At 37.5% G+C, this 20,030-nt stretch overlaps 1 protein-coding gene across 4 annotated transcripts in view; it reads left to right on the top strand.

The window, feature by feature from the left end:
• Window positions 1-20,030, top strand: part of jing — a 300,757-nt gene that overhangs the window by 240,110 nt on the left and 40,617 nt on the right. The window contains exon 1 of one of the 4 annotated variants that reach the window (XM_065235695.1): window positions 16,317-16,487. The exons of the other annotated variants lie outside the window; for them this stretch is intronic. The gene's annotated coding sequence lies outside the window, so the exon portion shown is untranslated. Of the gene's footprint in view, window positions 1-16,316; window positions 16,488-20,030 lie in introns of those variants that run through there. 4 annotated transcript variants of the gene reach the window in all.

Below are 20,030 nucleotides of genomic sequence, written 5' to 3'. Positions count from 1 at the left end.
TTCATTAATTAATTTATTTATTTATTAATTTATTCATGGAATTTATCACCTCAAGAGCTGAATATTTGTTCGTAGGTGTCATTGCTTATAAAATATATTTCTAAGTTCAATATATTCCTGGAAAAATGTTCATGTAATCATGTGAAATTTCAAAATTTTGGCTGTTTAAAACTTTTGAATACTGTAAGACGGGGTGACATTGGGCCTAGTGGATAAAATTGGGCCAAAATTGAAAAATGTTTATTAATGCCGATATCTTGAATATACAGAAAACGATGACTAGAATATGTTTCTTGAACTCTTGGAGTGTAGATAACATCAACCAGTTGTTTTATTTAAATAGTGCTGTAAAGTCAAATGTCATAAATAGTAGCATAAAAACGTTTTTACAATTGTCCACAGGCAATCAAAAGTTTGAACACACTTTTATATGGATAGATGAGCGTTACACGCGATCTTTAGCCATACATACGAAGCACATTGCACACTGGGCCAGGAATGCAATCTAGCGGAGCAGAATTATTAACTCCGAAACGAAGCGACTTGGTGTCTTCGGCAAAGTTTCTCATCATAATAAGGACCATCTATTAACATAAACAAATAGTTCAAAACTCTTCCGCAAAGATGGCATCACAATCTAACTTCTTTCCCTGACGTTTTGGAAACTTGATGCCTTCGGCAACGTTGTTTATCTTGACAAAATAAACAACTCTTTTGAAGACGTAAAATTTCCGCAGCCTACTGATTCCGAGTTATATGGATTTAGGTACACACTTAAAAAAAATCATGTAAATTTAGGTGCTCTGAGACTGACATATACGAGCGTCATTTTTGACATAAAATTGAGTCGTAATAGACGCAAAACTCAACTCAATCAAACGTACTTTTCGTCGAGTACTGAACTTTTCAGTCTCGGAGCACTTAATTTTACATGACATGTTTGTTTACGTCTCATCCTTTAGGTCAAACATGTATTTCGTCACGTGTTAAATTAAGTATTTCTCTGTGTGTAGGCTGTGGAGTTTTGACGTCTTAAGATGAGTTGTTTATTTTATCAAGATAAACAACTTTGTCTAAGTCGTCAAGCCTCCAAAACTTCAGAGAAAGAAGTTAGATTGTGGCGCCGTCTTTGCGAAAGAGTTTTGAACTTTTTGTTTATGTCAATAGATGGTCCTTATTATGATGAGAAACTTTGCCGAAGACACCAAGTCGCTTCGTTTCGGAGTTATTAATTTTGCTCCGCTAGATTGCGTTCCTGGCCCAGTGTGCAATGTGCTTCGTATGTATGGCTAAAGATCATAAACAAGTGTACTTCTAACAGCTAAGTTACATTAGCATATTTTAACATATTTTAACCAAATTTAAGTTTTTGCCGAATGTCACTGATTGGCATGCAAATATTCGACACCTAACATATTGATAAATTAAACATTAATTTCTGCACTTTGTGCTAACCAGATACCAAGATTAGGACATCTTTGAATACCGAGGTTAGTCTGTAAAACATAACGATCTGAATCCATACCTCACACTCCAAAATCATGAGTTCAAATATCACCCGGATAAAGCACAAATGATCCGAGAGTGTGAAAATTACTATAAAAAAAAAAAAAAATACTTTCCTTGAAATTTCGCTAGGCATTCTCAAGTCATCCTCTTGGAATCCTGTAAATATTCTTTTAAGATTATTTCAAAAATCATCATTGGAATTTCCTTGCATTTCTCTTCTCAATTCCATTCCCCAGTTAAGAATAACATAATTTGACCTTACTACACATATTACATACTGTTTTCTTTAGAGTCAAGAGTTAAGCGAAATAATAATCTATGCTTCAAGTAAGGATTTGGGTTTTATCATACGATAAAACTTGTGACGGTACTTGGGATATTTTACCATATTTAACTGTTTCAATTAAACTGGGAAAACTAGACAACTGCAAAAAAACCGAAAAAACAGGTTTTTAAATTCTTAAATACAATGGCCAGAGTGCATTTATTTCAAGTCCATTATCTTTAAGAAAAATTAGGATATAATTTTTTCCATTGTCTATGATCTCGAGATATCACAAATTTTCTGAGGTTTCGAAAAAAAAAACTCTGGTTCCGATATCTTTTCATCGTCTTGAAATTTTTCCAAGCCTAATGTGTTGGACAATGGTCTAGGAAAATTTCCAAGCGCTAGAGATTTTTTCAAAGACCTGAATTTCGATAAATTTTTGAAGGCCGAAAGCTTTAGTATCGGCAAACATCGAAAAAACATGTAGTAGAATCTTCTTTTTTCAGAAGTTGTATTTTCTACAATTCCGGAATCAGCAAATTTCCAATCTATTATTTTAGATAAATTCTATGTTTAAAATCATGAAATATTTTCTATATTTTAGAATCATTGAATGTTTCTCGGACTGTGAACTTACATTCTATTCAAACATATCGTAAATTATTCTACGCTTTCTTAATTTGTTTTAATTAAAGATAACGATTTACTAAGTACTAGCATTAAACAAAAAAATGTCCAATATCTCTAAAATGTATACCAGAATCTTACAACTTTTTTGAAGATCAAGATTTTTCGAGAAAATTTTCCTCGTTCCAGAATAATGATAATTATTGATACGATCCAGAACACTTGTCTAGGTTCCAGAGATAGGTATGAAAATTTGTCTATGTTTGAAGTTTTAAAGAAGTTTCTATATTCGAGATCTTTAAAATTACTTGTCTTAAAATTGACGAATTTGTCCAAGACGTTGAGCATTTTTCTCTGCGCCTCAATTTTTTTCTTCAATTTCAAGATTTCCTAACAAATTTCTATGTTCAATCTTTCACATCCCGAAATTCAACCAATTCGCGATCTGAATCTAAATTCAACTTATTCAACGGTTGGTTTCCAAAAAATCGTGGCAGAAAAATGAATTCTGTGTGAGGAACTGGAGGTTACAAATTAACCTATTGATTAGCCAATTAATACTGATTTTAAGAAAACAAATTTATAAGATCCTTCAACCATTTGTTTTATTTAAAAAAAAAGCTTGTAAAATGCTCATAGTGGTTTAATAATTTATAATATTTGTCATAGCGGATCGCATTCAACGACATGTTGGATTCATATCTTTAATATCTTTACGAACAATAAATGTTACTATTGGTCACCTTTTTATTGTTTTAAAGTCACTATTTGGTCACTTTTTTCGTTATTGTAGTCAATACTATTGTATAACCCACTACCAGCCCTGCATATTGTAGAGGAATTCTGCTGACAAAATTTTATCATTTTCTCTAAAGGATCATTTTTGAACGCCTTTTTTGTTTAAGGTAGATTTTTTTTTTAATAACCGGGAATTGAAAAATGGAATTTGAATGGACACCCACTATTGACAAAACCTTGTAGACACTGTATCCGGATGTTTTTTTGAAAATTACTGGAAAATCATGGAATATACATAAGTGAATTTGGTCTTCTTCATTGAGTCGACACCCTGGTCTCCTTTAGCAGTCGGTAAAGGCGCAGCTACAAAGCTAGACTATGCTGGAAGTGGCTGGCTTCGATTCTTGGTCCGGTCTGGGAATTTCTCGACTTCTCTGGGCATAGAATAGAGTATGATTGTACTTGCCACACAATTAGACTAATGCAAAAATGGTACTGGCGTCGAAAGTTCTCAATTAATAACTGTGGAAGTGCATCTAGAACACTAAGTCGAGAGTACGCAATAAGCAACTTTGCGATAAGCAATAAGCTTGACATGTGAAGAAGAAGAATAAGTAAGTTGTTTCTCACGAACATTTCCCATATCTCAAATAATCACACAAATCATTCTACAGCATTCAAATGCGCAGTATTGTGACACGTCTTTCAATACATACTTTATGAATTACCCTTCACGAAGCCATTCAAGAACTCAAAACAAAGCACAAGTCCACTACTGAGGCTATACCGCCTTCCCTTCAAAGCCACGTCTAATCCCAGCTCACCTCGGCGCAAATCCTTCCTTCCCCGACTATCCCTTTCAACGACCAATCAGCGTGTCAGCGCGGAGTATGCTAAACAAGTTCGAAACAAAGAAATGACACCCATATACAATAAAACTTAAAATACATACCAAACAACAAAAGCACACTAACCAACACATTTTATCTGTTTCTCTGTTTCTTCTCTCTTGCAGGTAGGTAGAAGGACCAACAACCGGTTCACGTTCATTGACCGCCCACTGCAGCAACAAAAACAACCAACAAGCATCCAAAATCTGCGTCGTCCGAGAGATCTGGTTGAGCACGAGGCGGCTGGCTCTGGTAGCCTTCAATCGGAGAAACCACCGCTCCGCCGACTTTTGATGTTTTGCCGCCCCGTCTAAAACCGTTTTTTGAGAGGTCCAATTATCTATGGTGACGGATTCGTTCGGAAGGGATCGCCGCCGCAATCCGGTAGCCGGTTGATTCATATGTATCATCTTCCGATCGACATACGCTGATTTCAGGGTTTCGGCTTGGAAGGGGCCGCCGCCGCAGGGGAAGGCGGGAAACCGAGATCCATTAATTAATTATAGATCCGAGTCCGCGGAAGATGGGGGTATTCTTTGCGCTCACATGTGGGTTGGTTGGTTGGTTGGTAGCTGACTGACTGACTGACTGATTGTCTGCTGCTGGATGGAAGAAGATCGGTCAATCAATGGAGCGATGTGGTTGGAATCGAAAGTTTCTTCCCGCTTCCAGTTCACTTCAGTCGGTGTGGTATTGGAGCAAAACAGAATCGACAATCGTGGTGCTGTAAAAAAGGTGGCACGAAGAGGGTACGACCGAGCGGTACTGGTAGGAGCAGAGAAGGAAGTGACCAATTAATGTTGTAGAACGTTTTTATAATGTGTAATTTGGCTTCTAACTCGAGTTAATAGAGGAAGGCTAATGGCTGTATAGTTTTGCCGTGGGGGTAGTGCTTCATGACTTGGGTAATAATTGCCGATAGTTGCTGGCGATGGGGAGCTTGAGAATGGGTCGGAAATGCGCGAAGAAGAGTATGACGGTTTGGGTAATTGAGAAGAACTTTTACTTTCCGGATTGGGAAACCTCTCGGATGATACTGGGAAAGTAAATTTCAATTTGATTGCTTCTTCCGTACGGGTGAGTTTCTTTACACCAAATTTTGTATAAAAATGTACTGAATCAGTAACGGATTCTGTAATGTGGTCGTCGGAAGGCTTTTCAAATAATTGTGTAAAATTAAGCTTAGTCAATTTTATCACGTAAATCTAGTGCTATAACCTAATGCCTCTTCAATAAAGCAAACTAAACTAACTTCTACTAACCCACAACCTATACCTTAGCAAATTAGCTTATGGTGGTTTTATTATAAACAAATTACTCTGGGAAAAGTTGCTTGTTCACTACAGGCTGTTGTATGAACTATCATTGTAAGAAATATCTACAGAGGATGTAAGAAATTCAGGGTTACAATTTTTGCATCCATGTCATGAAGAGTTGTAAAATAATATCTAAACTCTCATCTGTAAATCGAAGTTCGCATTCTTGTCTGGCACCAACCGACGTATAGCTACATATTCCACTTGGGCATTCTAGTCCAAATATTCACCCCCCCCCCCCTCCCCACCTGTTCCATTGAAGCCAAAACCTATAAATACACCACTCTCGTAGTAAATTGATCAAATGGCCAGAATGGCCTTCCTACTCACCAAGCACGTGACCATTCATGTCGGCTCCGGTACTATCAAATGCTACGAATTCCACCCACACTTGTTCCACTGGTATGAACAAACAGACAACACACTGACGACCGACTGACTGACCGATCATTGCTCTACCATTGAATTAACTACGGCTGGATGGCTGGCTGGCAACTTATGTTTTTTTCCTACGGCACAACACAAGCTAGAAAGAGAAAAAGAAAGATAGAGAGACTATTACAAAACCGATTTCCCAAGAATACCGGCATTTCGGCCGCTCCCATAGCGTGATGAATGGAAGAAGCTTTTTGATCCGATTTCCGAATTGGAAAAGTCAAACACAGCTGGAACGCAACGAAGGCGGGAGTGGAAGGTTGAATCAAAGGAAAAGATTGTTCCTCGAGAGCAGTTCCACGCCAAATGGCGAAATGGAAAGAAAATTGACCTTCTCCGATTTGCAGAAAGCTTTGCATAACTGCATGGTGGCCAGCAAACCGGGAATACCGGGAAATATCCGGGAAAAATAAATTATTCATATCATAGGAACAAATTTTTACACCAGAATTTCAGAATAAACCATTAAAACAGAGTGATCCTTTACCAAATGAATGTCTTGCTCTATTTGCTGCATAATTTTCTTCAGTTTGTTTATTGTTTTTAGAATTTAATCACCCTGCAATATTGCAAATTTATTTTTGTCGTCCCAATTTCAGATGTAAAGTGCATGGTCCTTAAAAGAAAATATTGAAGATGCTAGACTTTGGAAACAAATATTTGTAAAAACCGAAGCTGAATTATTCTTTTCCGGGGTTTTAATTTTTCGTTGTTCAAAATCCTCATGATATGAATTTTAGAATTAACTTGGAATTCTGCTCTGAATTATCTTGAAATTGTTCTGGAATAAACCAGAAAGCACTCCACGTATTAATTACCGTTGAATTCTTTTTGGAATTTCCTTGCAACCCCTTATAAGAATTTAATTGGAATCCTTCTTAGATTTCCCTTGAGCCAATCCAGAGACTTTGATTCCTTTGAAAATCTTTTCAAAAATTTCTTTTAACTCTATTCAAAACAGCAGAAATCTTTCGAAATTTTACTTAGAAACCCCTTGGAGTATTTTAATGAATTTCTTTATAATTATCAGCAATTTTTTGCAATCAATTTTGTTGGAGTTCTGTGATGAATATTTTGCACTAGGGTTGAAATTATTGCCAGAACATTCTAAGAACTCTGTTTCTTGTTGAAATCTGATCATAATTCTCTTGGAATTCTTATTAAAATTCATCTGTCATTTACCTCACGATAACCATATAAATCTCCTCAGAATCACCTAGGAATTATCCTCAAGGTTTTGTATTTCACAACTCCTTTTGAAATTTTCTAAAATTACGTAACAATTTAATTTAGAACTTGCATTTTTCTCCACAGAAATCCTACCAAATTCATGTAACAATTTCTAGGGTTTTCATGTCAGAATAATTCTGGAAATCTGCTCAAAACTTTTCCTTCGAAAACTGTGTGGGAATCCTTCTCAATATTGGTTTGAAATCAACACTTTGAATTCTTTTAAATTTTACTACAAATACCAGGGTTTGGTCGCTAGATTCTATAGATTGTTATGTAATTTGTTATAACCCTTAAAATGCTTCCAAGTCTAAAAGCGTGACAATTATGACACCACGACTCATAAGTATGATTTGTTTCTCAAATCTGTGATCTTGAAAATTTTTCAAGATATCAAATTTCAATTATTTTTACTCCAAATCTTGCATCACGAAGATTGTTATTAATCACAAATTTTGAAAAAAAAAGTTCTAGTTTCAAACTCTACTCCCATTCAAAGAATCTTGGGAATCTTCTTAAATCACATTGTTTTATCGTTTCAGTAAATTCTTTTGAGCATGTTCCTAAAATTGCGTTCTATTTCGTTTTTTTTTTTTTTTTTTTTGAATATTAACAACCGGGATTTTTTAAAGATTTGAACCGGGAAAACCGGGAATTTCATAATGAAAATTCACTGGCCACCCTGATAACTGTGTGTTCACATTTTTTTTTAAATTCGGCCATTCTGGGTTTTGTATTTTTTTTTTTAATAAATTGTAGCTCGAAAATGTCACTTCTGATCAGTGTTGGCAAAATCAGAAATCAATTGATATATTTCCGCCCTCATGGGCTCGCAATATCACGCGGGATATTGGAACAAAATATCATGCTTGATATTGATTTTACAAGTTCCTTTGATATTGCGAGACTATTCACAACGTGCAAACATCAAGCTGAGAGCTGACTCGACACGAAAATGATTCTATTGCACATCGTTTTCTTAGAAAGAGAAAGCATAGTTTGCTATCTCTTTTTAATCTTCACCGATGGCAGACGAGAAGGGACTGCTGCAAGCCGTTATGGAAGTTTCGGTTGCATTCGGGTTTAAAGCAAAAATCATTAAACTTAATCTCACCACAGTTTGGTGAGGTTTGCAGTTGGTGAGTTTTGTTAGCTTGATATTACGAGCTGCGATTTCACAGCTTGCAAAATCAACAGCAGTAGTTTGCTTGTTGATTTTTGTCTACGAAAATCAAGCGTGATCTTGGGCATTGGTGAGATTTGATTTTTTGATATTTTCCTAACACTGCTTCTGATAGAAATGTCGTTTGAGACCAAGTTGAAGAGAAAAATAAGGTAAATCTGAAAAAAATATTCACATAGAGTAAAAATTAAAAACATTTGTAAAAAACTCAAATATCTCAAAAAGAATACAACCCACTCTCCACAACTCGATATTATATAACTAGATGGATTCGGAGGTCCCTTCATTTTTCCATGTTACGTAGTATCCATAAGTCGATATTTCCGCTATGTAGTGTTATTTTGATTCTATAACTCGATATGTCAAAGCCAAAGCTTATGAATTCCGTGATTTTGATGTTACAATCATAGAGACTTTGAAAACATGATAGCTTGTGGCATATTGAGTACCCATCGGCCAAATCAGGACATGTTTCTGGTGTTCTTGGAAAAAATAGTCCTTATCTTTAATTCTTAATTTTGAGAAGCTTGAACACTGTGACATCGAATAAAATAAAATAAAATCAGACAAACGTATTATAGAGTTTATGAAAATTAAACATGAGAAGTCGTTACGCAAATTTCAATTTTATCTACCTACGTGTTATTTTTCTGGGCTGGTAGCAGGTCACTTTTTAGTGACTTGGTCACTATTTTGAAGCCAGTCACTAAAAAGTCACTTTTTACACCAAAAAGTCACTAAAGTCACTGATTTCCTTAAAAATAGTCACTAAAGTCACTTTTTCACTACTAAAATAGGGTATTTAAAAATATCAACAAAATGTTTAAATTGAGTACTTGGCACTTTAAACGTCTACAGTAGTTTTAACAAAATACACATATCCAAAGTAAATTTTATGATAATTTTAAAGGATTCTAGGGATGACACCAAGATATAGCAAAGAAGGATACCAAAGTACTTCTTCTGTGGTTAAATCTTAAGCCAGGTTTACCTATATAGTTAAACTTGACTTAACACATACGAGCGTCGCTTTTGATTATTGTTTAAATTATAAGAGACGCAAAATTCAGCTACGAATTAATTTTGGAAATAATTCCAATATAATTGAGAGTGCATTTTAACGAGAGTTCTGATGAGGATTCTAGGTCCAATTCTAATAAGAATTCCAAATTAGTTCTAAAATGTTGCTTAAGGGGCCCTGATGAAAATTCCATGAAAATCCCGTGAATTCCAAAGATGGTCTCTGCGGATGGTTCTAAAAGAATTCTGGGGTGATTTCTGACGAAACTTCCAAGAGAATTCTAAAGAGTTCGAAATAAATTCCGTGAAGAATTCAAATGGAATCGAATTTTGAGAGTTCAATCTCAAAGGAATTCTGAGAAGAGTTTCAAAGTTTGTGATGGATTTTTGTTTTGAGTATTCTGAGGAAATACTATGGGGATTCTAAGAAGAATACGAATTGAATTTCCAATTGAATGCAAGATATACTTAATATGATCTGATAAACGTTCTGGAAAATATCCAGAGGACTTGAATGATATTTCATTAAAAATCCGTGAATATCAAAGAAGTTCTCTAAAGTCTACGAAGTTTCTTGAACTTCTACAAAGGCTCCTGCACATCCACAATGTATCTTGAACTGAAACTCAGTTCAATGAACTCAAACAAAGCTCCCCGAACATCTTTCCAATCCGTTGAGTTTATCCTGAGCATCTATGAAGCTTCCTGAACTAGTGTCTCATTGGGATCATTATCGAACATTTGTGGTATATTGCTTCGATCCTTATATTCCTTTCCGATCCTAAGATGACATTGCCAACGCTCTTGAATCTCCGACTACTTCAGGTGGGAAGTTCTTCGTACTGGTAAGTTCTGTCAATTTCTATGAAGTTCCCTGAACTTCTAAGATTTCCATAGCTTACCGGTTTTTTGCCAAGATTGTTGAAGTTGTACTAATTTCCCTAACCTTTTTCTAAATTCCATAATTATTTATCTATATATGCGTGACCACTTCCAAACTTTCGGGAAGACCCTGAATATTTTCTATGAATTATGGAACAAAGTTCTGGAAACTTCCAGGAAGTTCCCAAATGAACACTAAAGTTCTACGATTTGTTTTCCGTGCCGAGCAGCAATGCTACCGACGCCAGGGAGGCAGCTCCTACACCTGGACCCCACGTATCGACCAATCAACTCATGAACCGGGGACCAACGGTTTTACTTCCCTTCCGAAGGAAGGCGTGATCAAAGATGTTATGCCTCAGAACATCCCGGCGGCGCCGATTGGTATTGAACCCAGGTCTGCTGGGGTGAGAGGTAATCACGCTTACCACTACACCACCGGAGCCGCTTTTCTACGATGTTCGCTGAGCTTCTATAAGTTGGCCGAAATTCTACGCAGTTTCCTGAATTTTTACAAAATTTCCTTCTCTTATATCAAATTTTAAGATGTTCCTCGAATTTCTGCGCTATTCGCTTAACTTCTACAAAGTTCACTGAAGTACTACTATGAAGTTCGCTGATTTTCTGCGGAGCTCCCTGAAATTTTACAAACTTTCCTCAACTTCAACGGAATTTCCTGAATATTGCAAGTCCATTAATCTTTAACAAAGCGTCCTGAAACTAAAAGATGGTCCTAGAACTTTTATGAAGTTTCATGAAATTGAACAAATTTCCCTTTAACTTTAACGAACTTCCCTAAACTTGAACAAGGTTCCCACTTCTATCAAGTTTTCCAGAATTTATATGAAGTTCCACAATTTTTTGTGGAATTATGTGAAGGTCGTGAAATTCCCCGAATATATGTTAAATTTTCTGAATTTCGACTATATCCCTTGAACATCTACATAGTCCCTTTAGTTTTAAGAAATTCAATGAAAATAAAGAAAAATCCCTGAACTTTAACGAAGCTCCCTGAATTTCTACAAAATTCACTTAAATTTTATAAAGTTCTTTAAATTACTTCAAAAGTTTGATGAAGTTCTTCAAAATTATCTGCACTACTTCGAAGATCGCTGAAGTTTTATGAAGTTCGCTGAGCTTCCCGGACTTCTACAAAGTTTTCTGAAATCGAATGATGTTCTTTTAACTTCTACGAATTGCCGCTGACTTCTAAGAAGGTCCTTGAGCTTCTATTAAGAAATAGTTTTAAAAATCTTCAAGATTTAACCCATTTGCGCGCTCGCAAATTGTAACAGTAGACATTTTTCCGTAGTTGAAGATTTGTTTCTTCTACTTCTAAATTCCCCATGGCATCCCTAATGATCGGATAGAAGACATAAACGATTATCAAACATGGATTCCGATCTCACACTCACGTTGTCACTCATGTTCTGCTTCACTTGGTTTTGTCTTCTCGCATTTGATAACTCTTGTCAGCTATCCACTACACTGTACCAAACCACCGTCCTCTATTCGAATGAAATCTTAGACCATTCAATTCGAAACATCCTTTTCGAATGATAGCTGCAACCGGATGACGGTTGTTTTGAAATCAGAGCATTTCAATACAGGATGAATATTGTTATGAGAAGGGATAGGGCCTTCAGTTGGAATGCGTAATGCTCTCTGCAGGAAGATAGTCATCTTAAATTGAAATGCATTTGTCATTGGTTCAGCCCCTTAACATAAATCATTCAAAACGATGATGTAAATAATTATATCGAACGTCATTTGATACTCTGAGCAGACAAACGAGCTGGAAGCATAGCCATCGCTATCAGAGGTGGTACGAACATTGGTAAAGCGTGGAAACCGTAGATTGTCTATTTCGTGGTGGAGGAAGTTTCCTCTACCAATAAGTACTTTGTGTATCCATGACTGTTCATGGCTATTCAAAATGGAAATGTTAGCAATCGAATTAATAATCTAATCTAAAACATTTGCAAGTCATCCTATCCTTATATTGTTGTCCTCTGAGCCCTGTATGTTTTACAGCCAATTTCCAAATAAATATCATCCTTTATTTGGAGGACAGTCATATGGATGCTCATCAGTTGATGACGAATTCAACCATAAGGAAATCATCTGAAATTCGACAGCATATTGTTAAAGAGCTCGAGCAATACAATAATCAGTCGAAGTATTGCGGATATTTTCGTTCAGTGTAGGTTCTGCATCGTGACGTCACGAATGAGCCCACTGACATTTCAGTGGTACTGTTTACAAGCACTTTCGTGATACGCTTGTGGCATATTTTAATTTGGAAAAATCCCAAGGAAATACATGGTGAAAGGATGTTACTCGTTGAAATCGCAAAAGTGTGGCAGTCTAAAAATTTATCGAGGCAAAAAAAACTACTAAGTCCATGTAAACAGTACCACTGAACTGTCAAGTTCATCCGATTGAGGTTATCCACTGACGGTGCAGAACCTTATTGACGAGTGACCGATGAATTCAAGAGCAAATTTTCATTACGTCGAGTGTAACAAAGGTAAACAAAGTCGAGCTATCAGTGTCAATCGATTCTCCTGCTATTACACTATATAAAGGGTGATACGGTCAAAATTTGGTCAAGGGAAAACGCGTGTAAATCGGTGAAATCGTTTATTTAAAAAAATCAAATTAAATTTCTTTTTCAAGTTCAATTAGTATAAAATTCAGGAAAAATATTCAGTTAGGCTTCCGCTTTTCCAAATCCGAATTGCCGGGCCTTACGCTTGGCCCCTGCCATCAGATTTTGTACAGCCACCTTGTCCACCTTCTTCGCCGCAGAAAGCCAGTTTGCCTTGAACTGCTGCTCGCCCTTAGCAGTTTTTTGGTCTTCTTTAGGTTCCGCTTGACAATAGCCCAGTATTTCTCAATTGGGCGGAGCTCTGGCGTGTTGGGAGGGTTCTTGTCCTTGGGAACCACCTGCACGTTGTTGGCGGCGTACCACTCCATGGCCTTTTTACCGTAATGGCAAGATGCCAAATCCGGCCAAAACAGTACGGAACAACCGTGTTTCTTCAGGAAAGGCAGCAGACGTTTATTCAAACACTCTTTCACGTAAATTTCTTGGTTGACAGTCCCGGAAGCTATGAAAATGCTGCTTTTCAAGCCACAGGTACAGATGGCTTGCCAAACCAGATATTTCTTTGCGAACTTTGACAGTTTCATGTGCTTGAAAACATCTGCTACCTTTCCCCTTCCCTTTGCCGTATAAAACTCCTGTCCCGGAAGCTGCTTGTAGTCGGCTTTGACGTAGGTTTCGTCGTCTATTACCACGCAGTCAAACTTCGTCAGCATCGTCGTGTACAGCCTCCGGGATCGCGCTTTGGCCATCGTATTTTGTTTATCATCGCGATTTGGAGTCACTACCTTCTTGTAAGTCGATAGTCCGGCTCGTTTTTTGGCTCGATGCACGGTTGTAGACGATACACCCAGCTTATTTGCGGCATCTCGGAGAGAGAGGTCAGGGTTTCGCTTGAAACTACCGGTAACTCTCTTTGTCGTCTCAGCGGCTTCCGGTTTTCGATATCCCCCCGATCCAGACTTCCTGGCTGTCGACAAACGTTCCCCAAACACTTTAATTACATTTGTAACGGTTGATTTGGCAACTTTTAGCGATTTTGCCAACTTTGCGTGCGAGTAGCTCGGATTTTCGCGATGCGCGAGCAAAATTTTGATACGCTGCTCTTCTTGCTTGGACGGCATTTTGACAACTGAAGAGTGAATTCCAAAATCAAAATAGGAGCAACATTCTACACACACACACCTTCAAAATGAGGGGTGTTCAGGTTTTTTAAATGCAAAATTGAAAGAAATACGTCAAGTTGATATTGACCAAATTTTGACCGTATCACCCTTTACTGTCCGAATATAGGATCAAATTCCATTTTTAAATTTATTTACCAGTCAAATTGCTTTTCGACGTAATCACCTTCCGATCAAAATAGTTTTCGATGTTACTTAAGTCACCCAATTTCTATGGAGATGCCGTTTGACTTAAGTAACAGCGCTGAGAAACCCGTGAAAAGTGTACGTTCGTCGTTTCGCTTTCTCATTATTAAAGTGAATAAATCGAACTGTTTATTGCTAAGATGATTTCGGTGGTCCTAAAATGATGAATGGGCTGCACGTAAGGAGACGTAATTTATAATTCTCCCGAATATCCTGGTAAATACACTTTGACTTAAGTAACAATAGGGGCCACCAAACGACGTATAATAACTTTTGACTCAAAAACCAGTATTTTTTAGCATGAAAGCTAGCGATTTGCATTTGTATGATTAAAACCCTGCTAAATATGTTAAACATTGCTATCACTATGAGATTATATGTGTTTACTTGGAAATAGGAATAACTTTTCGGTCATCAAAACAAAACCTTATTTTTCTCGGATTGGTGCGAATGTTACTTACGACATAATGAAAATTTGCTCTTGAATTAGTGTTCACTCACCGAAGACAATATGACAGGCGATGACCATCAGTTCGACATCCTGTGATGGTTGAAGAAGTTTAAGAAGTTTATTTGGGAATACTATGAACATACCGCACATGGCTCTAACGATAAAAATAATTCAGCCTAATTTATACATATGGTTTGATATTTCTGCAGGGAATTATCCAATGCCATCCAAGGGCAAGACATCTTTGTTATATTTGAAACTATCATCAATTGTTTCTAAATATTAACGAAAATATTTAAGTATTAAGCAGTTAGCAGTTGCAGGCCAAATAGCAAAACAAAATTTGTTTTGGCTAGACCTTCTTCGAGTTCCAGGAAAATTCGGCCTTTTTGGATCTTGTAATTGTTTTCAAATGGCGTCTTTAACATGAAAATGTCACATCTGAACGAAATTACGTCTTATACAAAGTTGAGGAAAGTCAAGTTATTCTCCGAAAATAGCCGAATTTTAGCAAAAATGTGAATGATTGTCCATAACACACAATTATAGAAAGTTTTATACAAATCCGAGACGTTCGAGTTCTTGCGATTCGTCACTTGGCGTGGAACTGCTCTACTGTAGTATTCGAACAATTTGAAGATGTGTTATTGTTTGCAATTTCATGTTATTTTTTTAACAATAGTTAATTTTCTCTGATTCAAATAATTTGTGTATTAGAACCTGTTAAAATGGACAATCGAGCAATTTCCAAAATAGGTCAGGGATGTCAGTATGTATTTGTAGTTTTGGAACTAAACAAATTTACTCAGTTCAGAGTGTTGAAACTTTTCTCTGTAATATGATGAGAGAGATTGGCTATCGACCACCTATGTTAAAATTACATATGTCTGCAGTAGAGATTTCAACCTAATAAAAGGTGTGCCTAATGGCTAGTGGTGAACCTGTCCAAACAAGTAAAGTTTTCCTCGCAAAGTTGTCAGAAATCACGTAGAATATAATGACAATGTTAAAACACGAAATCTATGTAGAGCAAATATGATGCTCTATATGAATCAATTCTCTTGCTCAGATGTTTCAATGTTCCTAGATATTTTCCGAAAATCTGCTAGCTGCTCAATGTAGCGCTCCAACGTTCGCCTTTAACATCAGCAAAACAAATCGAACGAATAAGAAAACACTTTCATAAAGGAAGGAAACATAACCTCTCTTCTCTTCTTTTCGTCGAACCAGTTTTGTCCTCCCACCCCGTATCTATTCACATTCATTGGCAGCAGCAGGAAGAATACACCGACTGGCGAGAACATAAATAAGCACGTTTAGATGACTGCAAGTGAAAATATGGACGGGACGGAACCCGATCGGAAAGGGGTTCGGAAACCCCTCACACCGCGCTCCCAAACAAGCCACCCACCCGCCCATTCTCCACTGTAAATATTTTTATGTAACGAAATCATAAGAATTCCTCTCACCAATACCAACCACCCCTTATTCGCGTGACTATGCTGGGGTTGGAAATTTGAGAAAGAGAGAATTTTGCCCGTGCTTTGCTTGTGTGAGTGATACAGTTTTTCAGCACACAACAGATCCGCACCCATATGCACTCGAGAGAGAGCTCCCAGCTGCATGCAAATCATATGATACAGAAGGGGGGAACTCACCGCGCTCGCCCCAACCAGCGACGAACGGAACTCAACCACCCAAACAAACACCACCCCACCGGCACCGCAGTTTATCACCTTCGGAATTTTAGAGCGAGATCGCACCATTCGCTCGCAGGTACGAGTTTTCACGAATTCGCGCAGTCGTTCGGCTAATTTCCCGAAGGTAGCCAGTGACCATTCGTTGGCTTGTTCCACCACAGACCGTAGTATCGCAGCTCGCTTTGTGTAGTATAGTAGACACGGAACAAAACCACCCCAATCAATGGAGAGTGCTCCCGCCGCCCGCAGTTGAACCGAAGGTATGTCAATGCCAATCGTTGTTTAAAATTCCACACCCGCGACCGCGAGTCGGCGGCCGCGACGACGACGACGACGAAAAGCATACCTCTTCGGGTCGGTTCGCGGTCGTAAATCGATTGGCAACCGACCGTTTGCCGATCGCGTCCGATCTTTGCCGATCTCTCCGCTTTTATGCACAACCGCATTCATCATCGGCTGGTGTGCGAATTGCGAATGCGCTTTTCTGACGGTGTCAATTCCGTGAAATTGTTATTGTTCCGCATAGAGGATTATTATCATTGATCAAATCAAATCGAATCAATTTGTTATGAATAAATAGGATCCCCCGTAAAACCGTTTTCGTCGTGCTATAAATGAAGTATGCAATGTGAGAATATATTTAGAGACTCGAAAAAAAGCAGTGGGTAAGATGCCGACGAATGAAGAAAGAAGAAAGGAAGCAACATCGAAAAGTAACCGAAAGAGAGCAAGCCGAGAAGCGGTCATTGTACCTAAACAACCAAGGTCACGAAGACGTGACTTCACCGATGGTTGTCGGTGCGGCGCGGTTTCTTCCCCCTGTCCATATTCGCGCGTCGCTTTCCAACCCATCCATCTGGTCGAAGTTATGACTCCTCTTTCTCTCTTTATCGACGCTCTTCTTTCTTTACCTGCTGACGCGCTTACACCGTTCTTCGCTTTCGCTTCGAAATTCGCTTTTCTTGATTGTTCTTTCTCCGGGGTCTTCTTATCATCATTGCTATATTCTTTTATTGTGTTCTGCTACCTTTCGTAGGCATGTTTCTTGCAGAAGAAGAGGGGAGAAAAACGAATCCCTTCATCAGGGTGATGATACATTTTCGCGCGCTGTCTCCGCTTTGGACTGTGATTCTTTATGAACTTTTTTTTTTTATTTCTGGCTCAATCTGTGGGCCATTGGGACGGTTGATCTGGAATTTTACCGTTATTCCGATAAATATATGTAGTATGATTTTGGTCTGTCTTTGCTAGGCTGAGGTTAGATGTTTGTTTCGTTCATTTGTGAAGTCGTACAAATTATACGGCGAACTGAAATAACCTAAAACATGTTGGTGTATGGCATGTTTTCTAGGTACATATATTCAGAAAGTGTCTGGATGGAAAGGGACTTTCAGTGAATTTCTTTGAACAATCTACGGGTCTTCAAAGGAACGTCGAAAATGATGGATAAAGTGCTCTTCTATTAGATCCGATGAACTTTGGGTAATTTCTAGAAAACTTGGGAAAAAGTGGGTTATAATTTTGATGAGATAGGGGAAATGACGGCTTCGGCATGACATACTATTTTCGGCAACCCAAATTGAAACGCTAATTTCACTGGATTTTCTTACGAAAACACTTCGGTGAATGTATTCAAACGATTCTTTAGGCTTTCAGCTTCAATTTGATTATATTTTTACCACTGAGCAAATGTAATCTAGCATGGTTTTCTTGAAATCAAACACACATACTACAAAATGCTGCTGATTTCGAGTTGCTGATGAAAGCAAAGCTGTTTAACACGTAGCTCAAATAGTTGCCGAATAAAAAGATGTTGCTCACAATAGTCGCTCTCACTAGAGAAGATTGGAGCTTTGTAAAAACGTTTCAAAATAGTTTTTGACAATTCTTTCGACTGAAATAGTTAGAGCAGCTGGCAGCAAAATATTGTAAACAAACCAATACTGCATATGTGTGCGTTCCTTAGAGAAAAAGGCTGTAGAAAGATGGTCGCTGCTTAGGTTGCCGAGAATACGAAAATTCCCCTACTTTAAAAGAGACACGAAGGATTTGGATACTGAAGTAAAGGGTGTCCCACATCAAATTGCATCACGGAAAAAACGCTGTAGAAAATTACCTAGTTGACCGATCTTTTTCAAGCTTTCAGACAATAAAATGTAAGCCATTAGTAATTTTAGGCTGTTGGCACATTTTATTCATACAACTTCAATACCATAACCGTATGCTCGCACCTTACGCTCCACTCATTAGGTTCTGTACAACATCTGGCTGCAGCTTCTTCTGTACGGAAACCTACTTTTTCTTCATGTCTTCCTCAGATTTGACCTCCTTGGGATGCTTCCGTAGTGCCTGCTTCATAATAGCCCAGTATTTTTCCATGGGCCTTAGTTCCGGTGCGTTGGGGGGTTCATGTCCTTCGGTACGAAAGTGAAGTTGGCTTCGTATCACTCCAGGACAACATTTGAATAGTGGCACGAAGCTAGATCCGGCCAGAAGATTGTAGGGCTCTCGTGTTGCTTCAACAGAGAAAGCAGACGCTTCTGTAGACACTCCTTGAGGTAGATCTACCCGTTTATAGTCCCGGTAGTCACGAACGGCCCACTCTGTTTGCCACATGAGCAGATCAAATTATGTATTTCTTGGCAAACTTTGAAAGTTTCTGCTTCCTTACTTCCTCCGGAACATCCGGAATTTCTGCACTTTGTGCTAACCAGCTACACCAGATTAGTTAGGACATCGTAGAATACCTCGGTTAGTCTGTAAAACATAAAGATCTGACTCCATATCTCTCATGCCAAAGACAAAGTACTTAATTATCTTAGAGATAATTCATCCAGCTCAAACCTTTCTAGGGGTACTCATCATTATTATGAGTTCAAATTTAAGTCACAAATGATCCAATAGTGTTAAAGTGACTACATTAAAAAAGAACTCCAGGCATGTTGGAAAACCAAATAATCCAAATGAATGATATTATGGGGTTTCCCGATGGTTTACAATAGAATGGTAAATTAAGAATTAAGTCGAATCATCGTATGCTTTGTCAGAATTTCAAGAACAGATATCCGGGATGATTTTGATAATCAAACAATGTTATTTTTAAACACAATTGATAATTTTAAATTATTTTATGAACGGAGACTCAAAATGCTCAAAAGTTAAAATTGGACAATTAAATTTAATTTAATAATGAAATTGATAATAATGAAAAAATTTTAAATTGATAATAATGAAAATGAGAATGATAGGTATGTTGGTAACACATCTTTGTATCCAACAAAATGTTGTTTGACTTATAGATCTTTAAATTGATAATAATGATTGATTTTATTTTTTTAAATTGATAATAATGAAAATTTAAATTGATAATAATGAAAATGAGAATGATAGGTATGTTGGTAACACATCTTTGTATCCAACAAAATGTTGTTTGACTTATAGATCTTTACTTTTATTTATTTATTTATTTCTACTTGTCAACAGATAAAATAGTTACCCTAATGACAATTTTCTATGTCTAAACATCAAAACTGCTTCAAACACAAAATTAACGCAAACATCTCTTAAAGCTACGCTTATTTTTCTCGCGGGACACATTAAAATCGAACACATAATAACAACTATTGAAAACGCGGCACATACTCAACATTGGTTCGTGTACGCCATAGTTGGTCCTCGAACGCCGGTTGTTGAAGAACGTATGCAGCCGGAGGTCCTGTCGTTGAGTGTTGATGTCAAGAAGACTGAGAAGTGTGGAGCAATCGACGTTCCCTTGCAGAAGATCCGCAACGAAACAAGCCTTC

Source organism: Ochlerotatus camptorhynchus, unplaced genomic scaffold (assembly GCF_037179485.1).
Source record: "Ochlerotatus camptorhynchus isolate MF236.1 unplaced genomic scaffold, CSIRO-AGI_Acam_v1.1 ptg000503l, whole genome shotgun sequence".
NCBI classification, from domain to species: domain Eukaryota; kingdom Metazoa; phylum Arthropoda; class Insecta; order Diptera; family Culicidae; genus Ochlerotatus; species Ochlerotatus camptorhynchus.
This window is presented reverse-complemented; position numbering and strand designations above follow the sequence as displayed.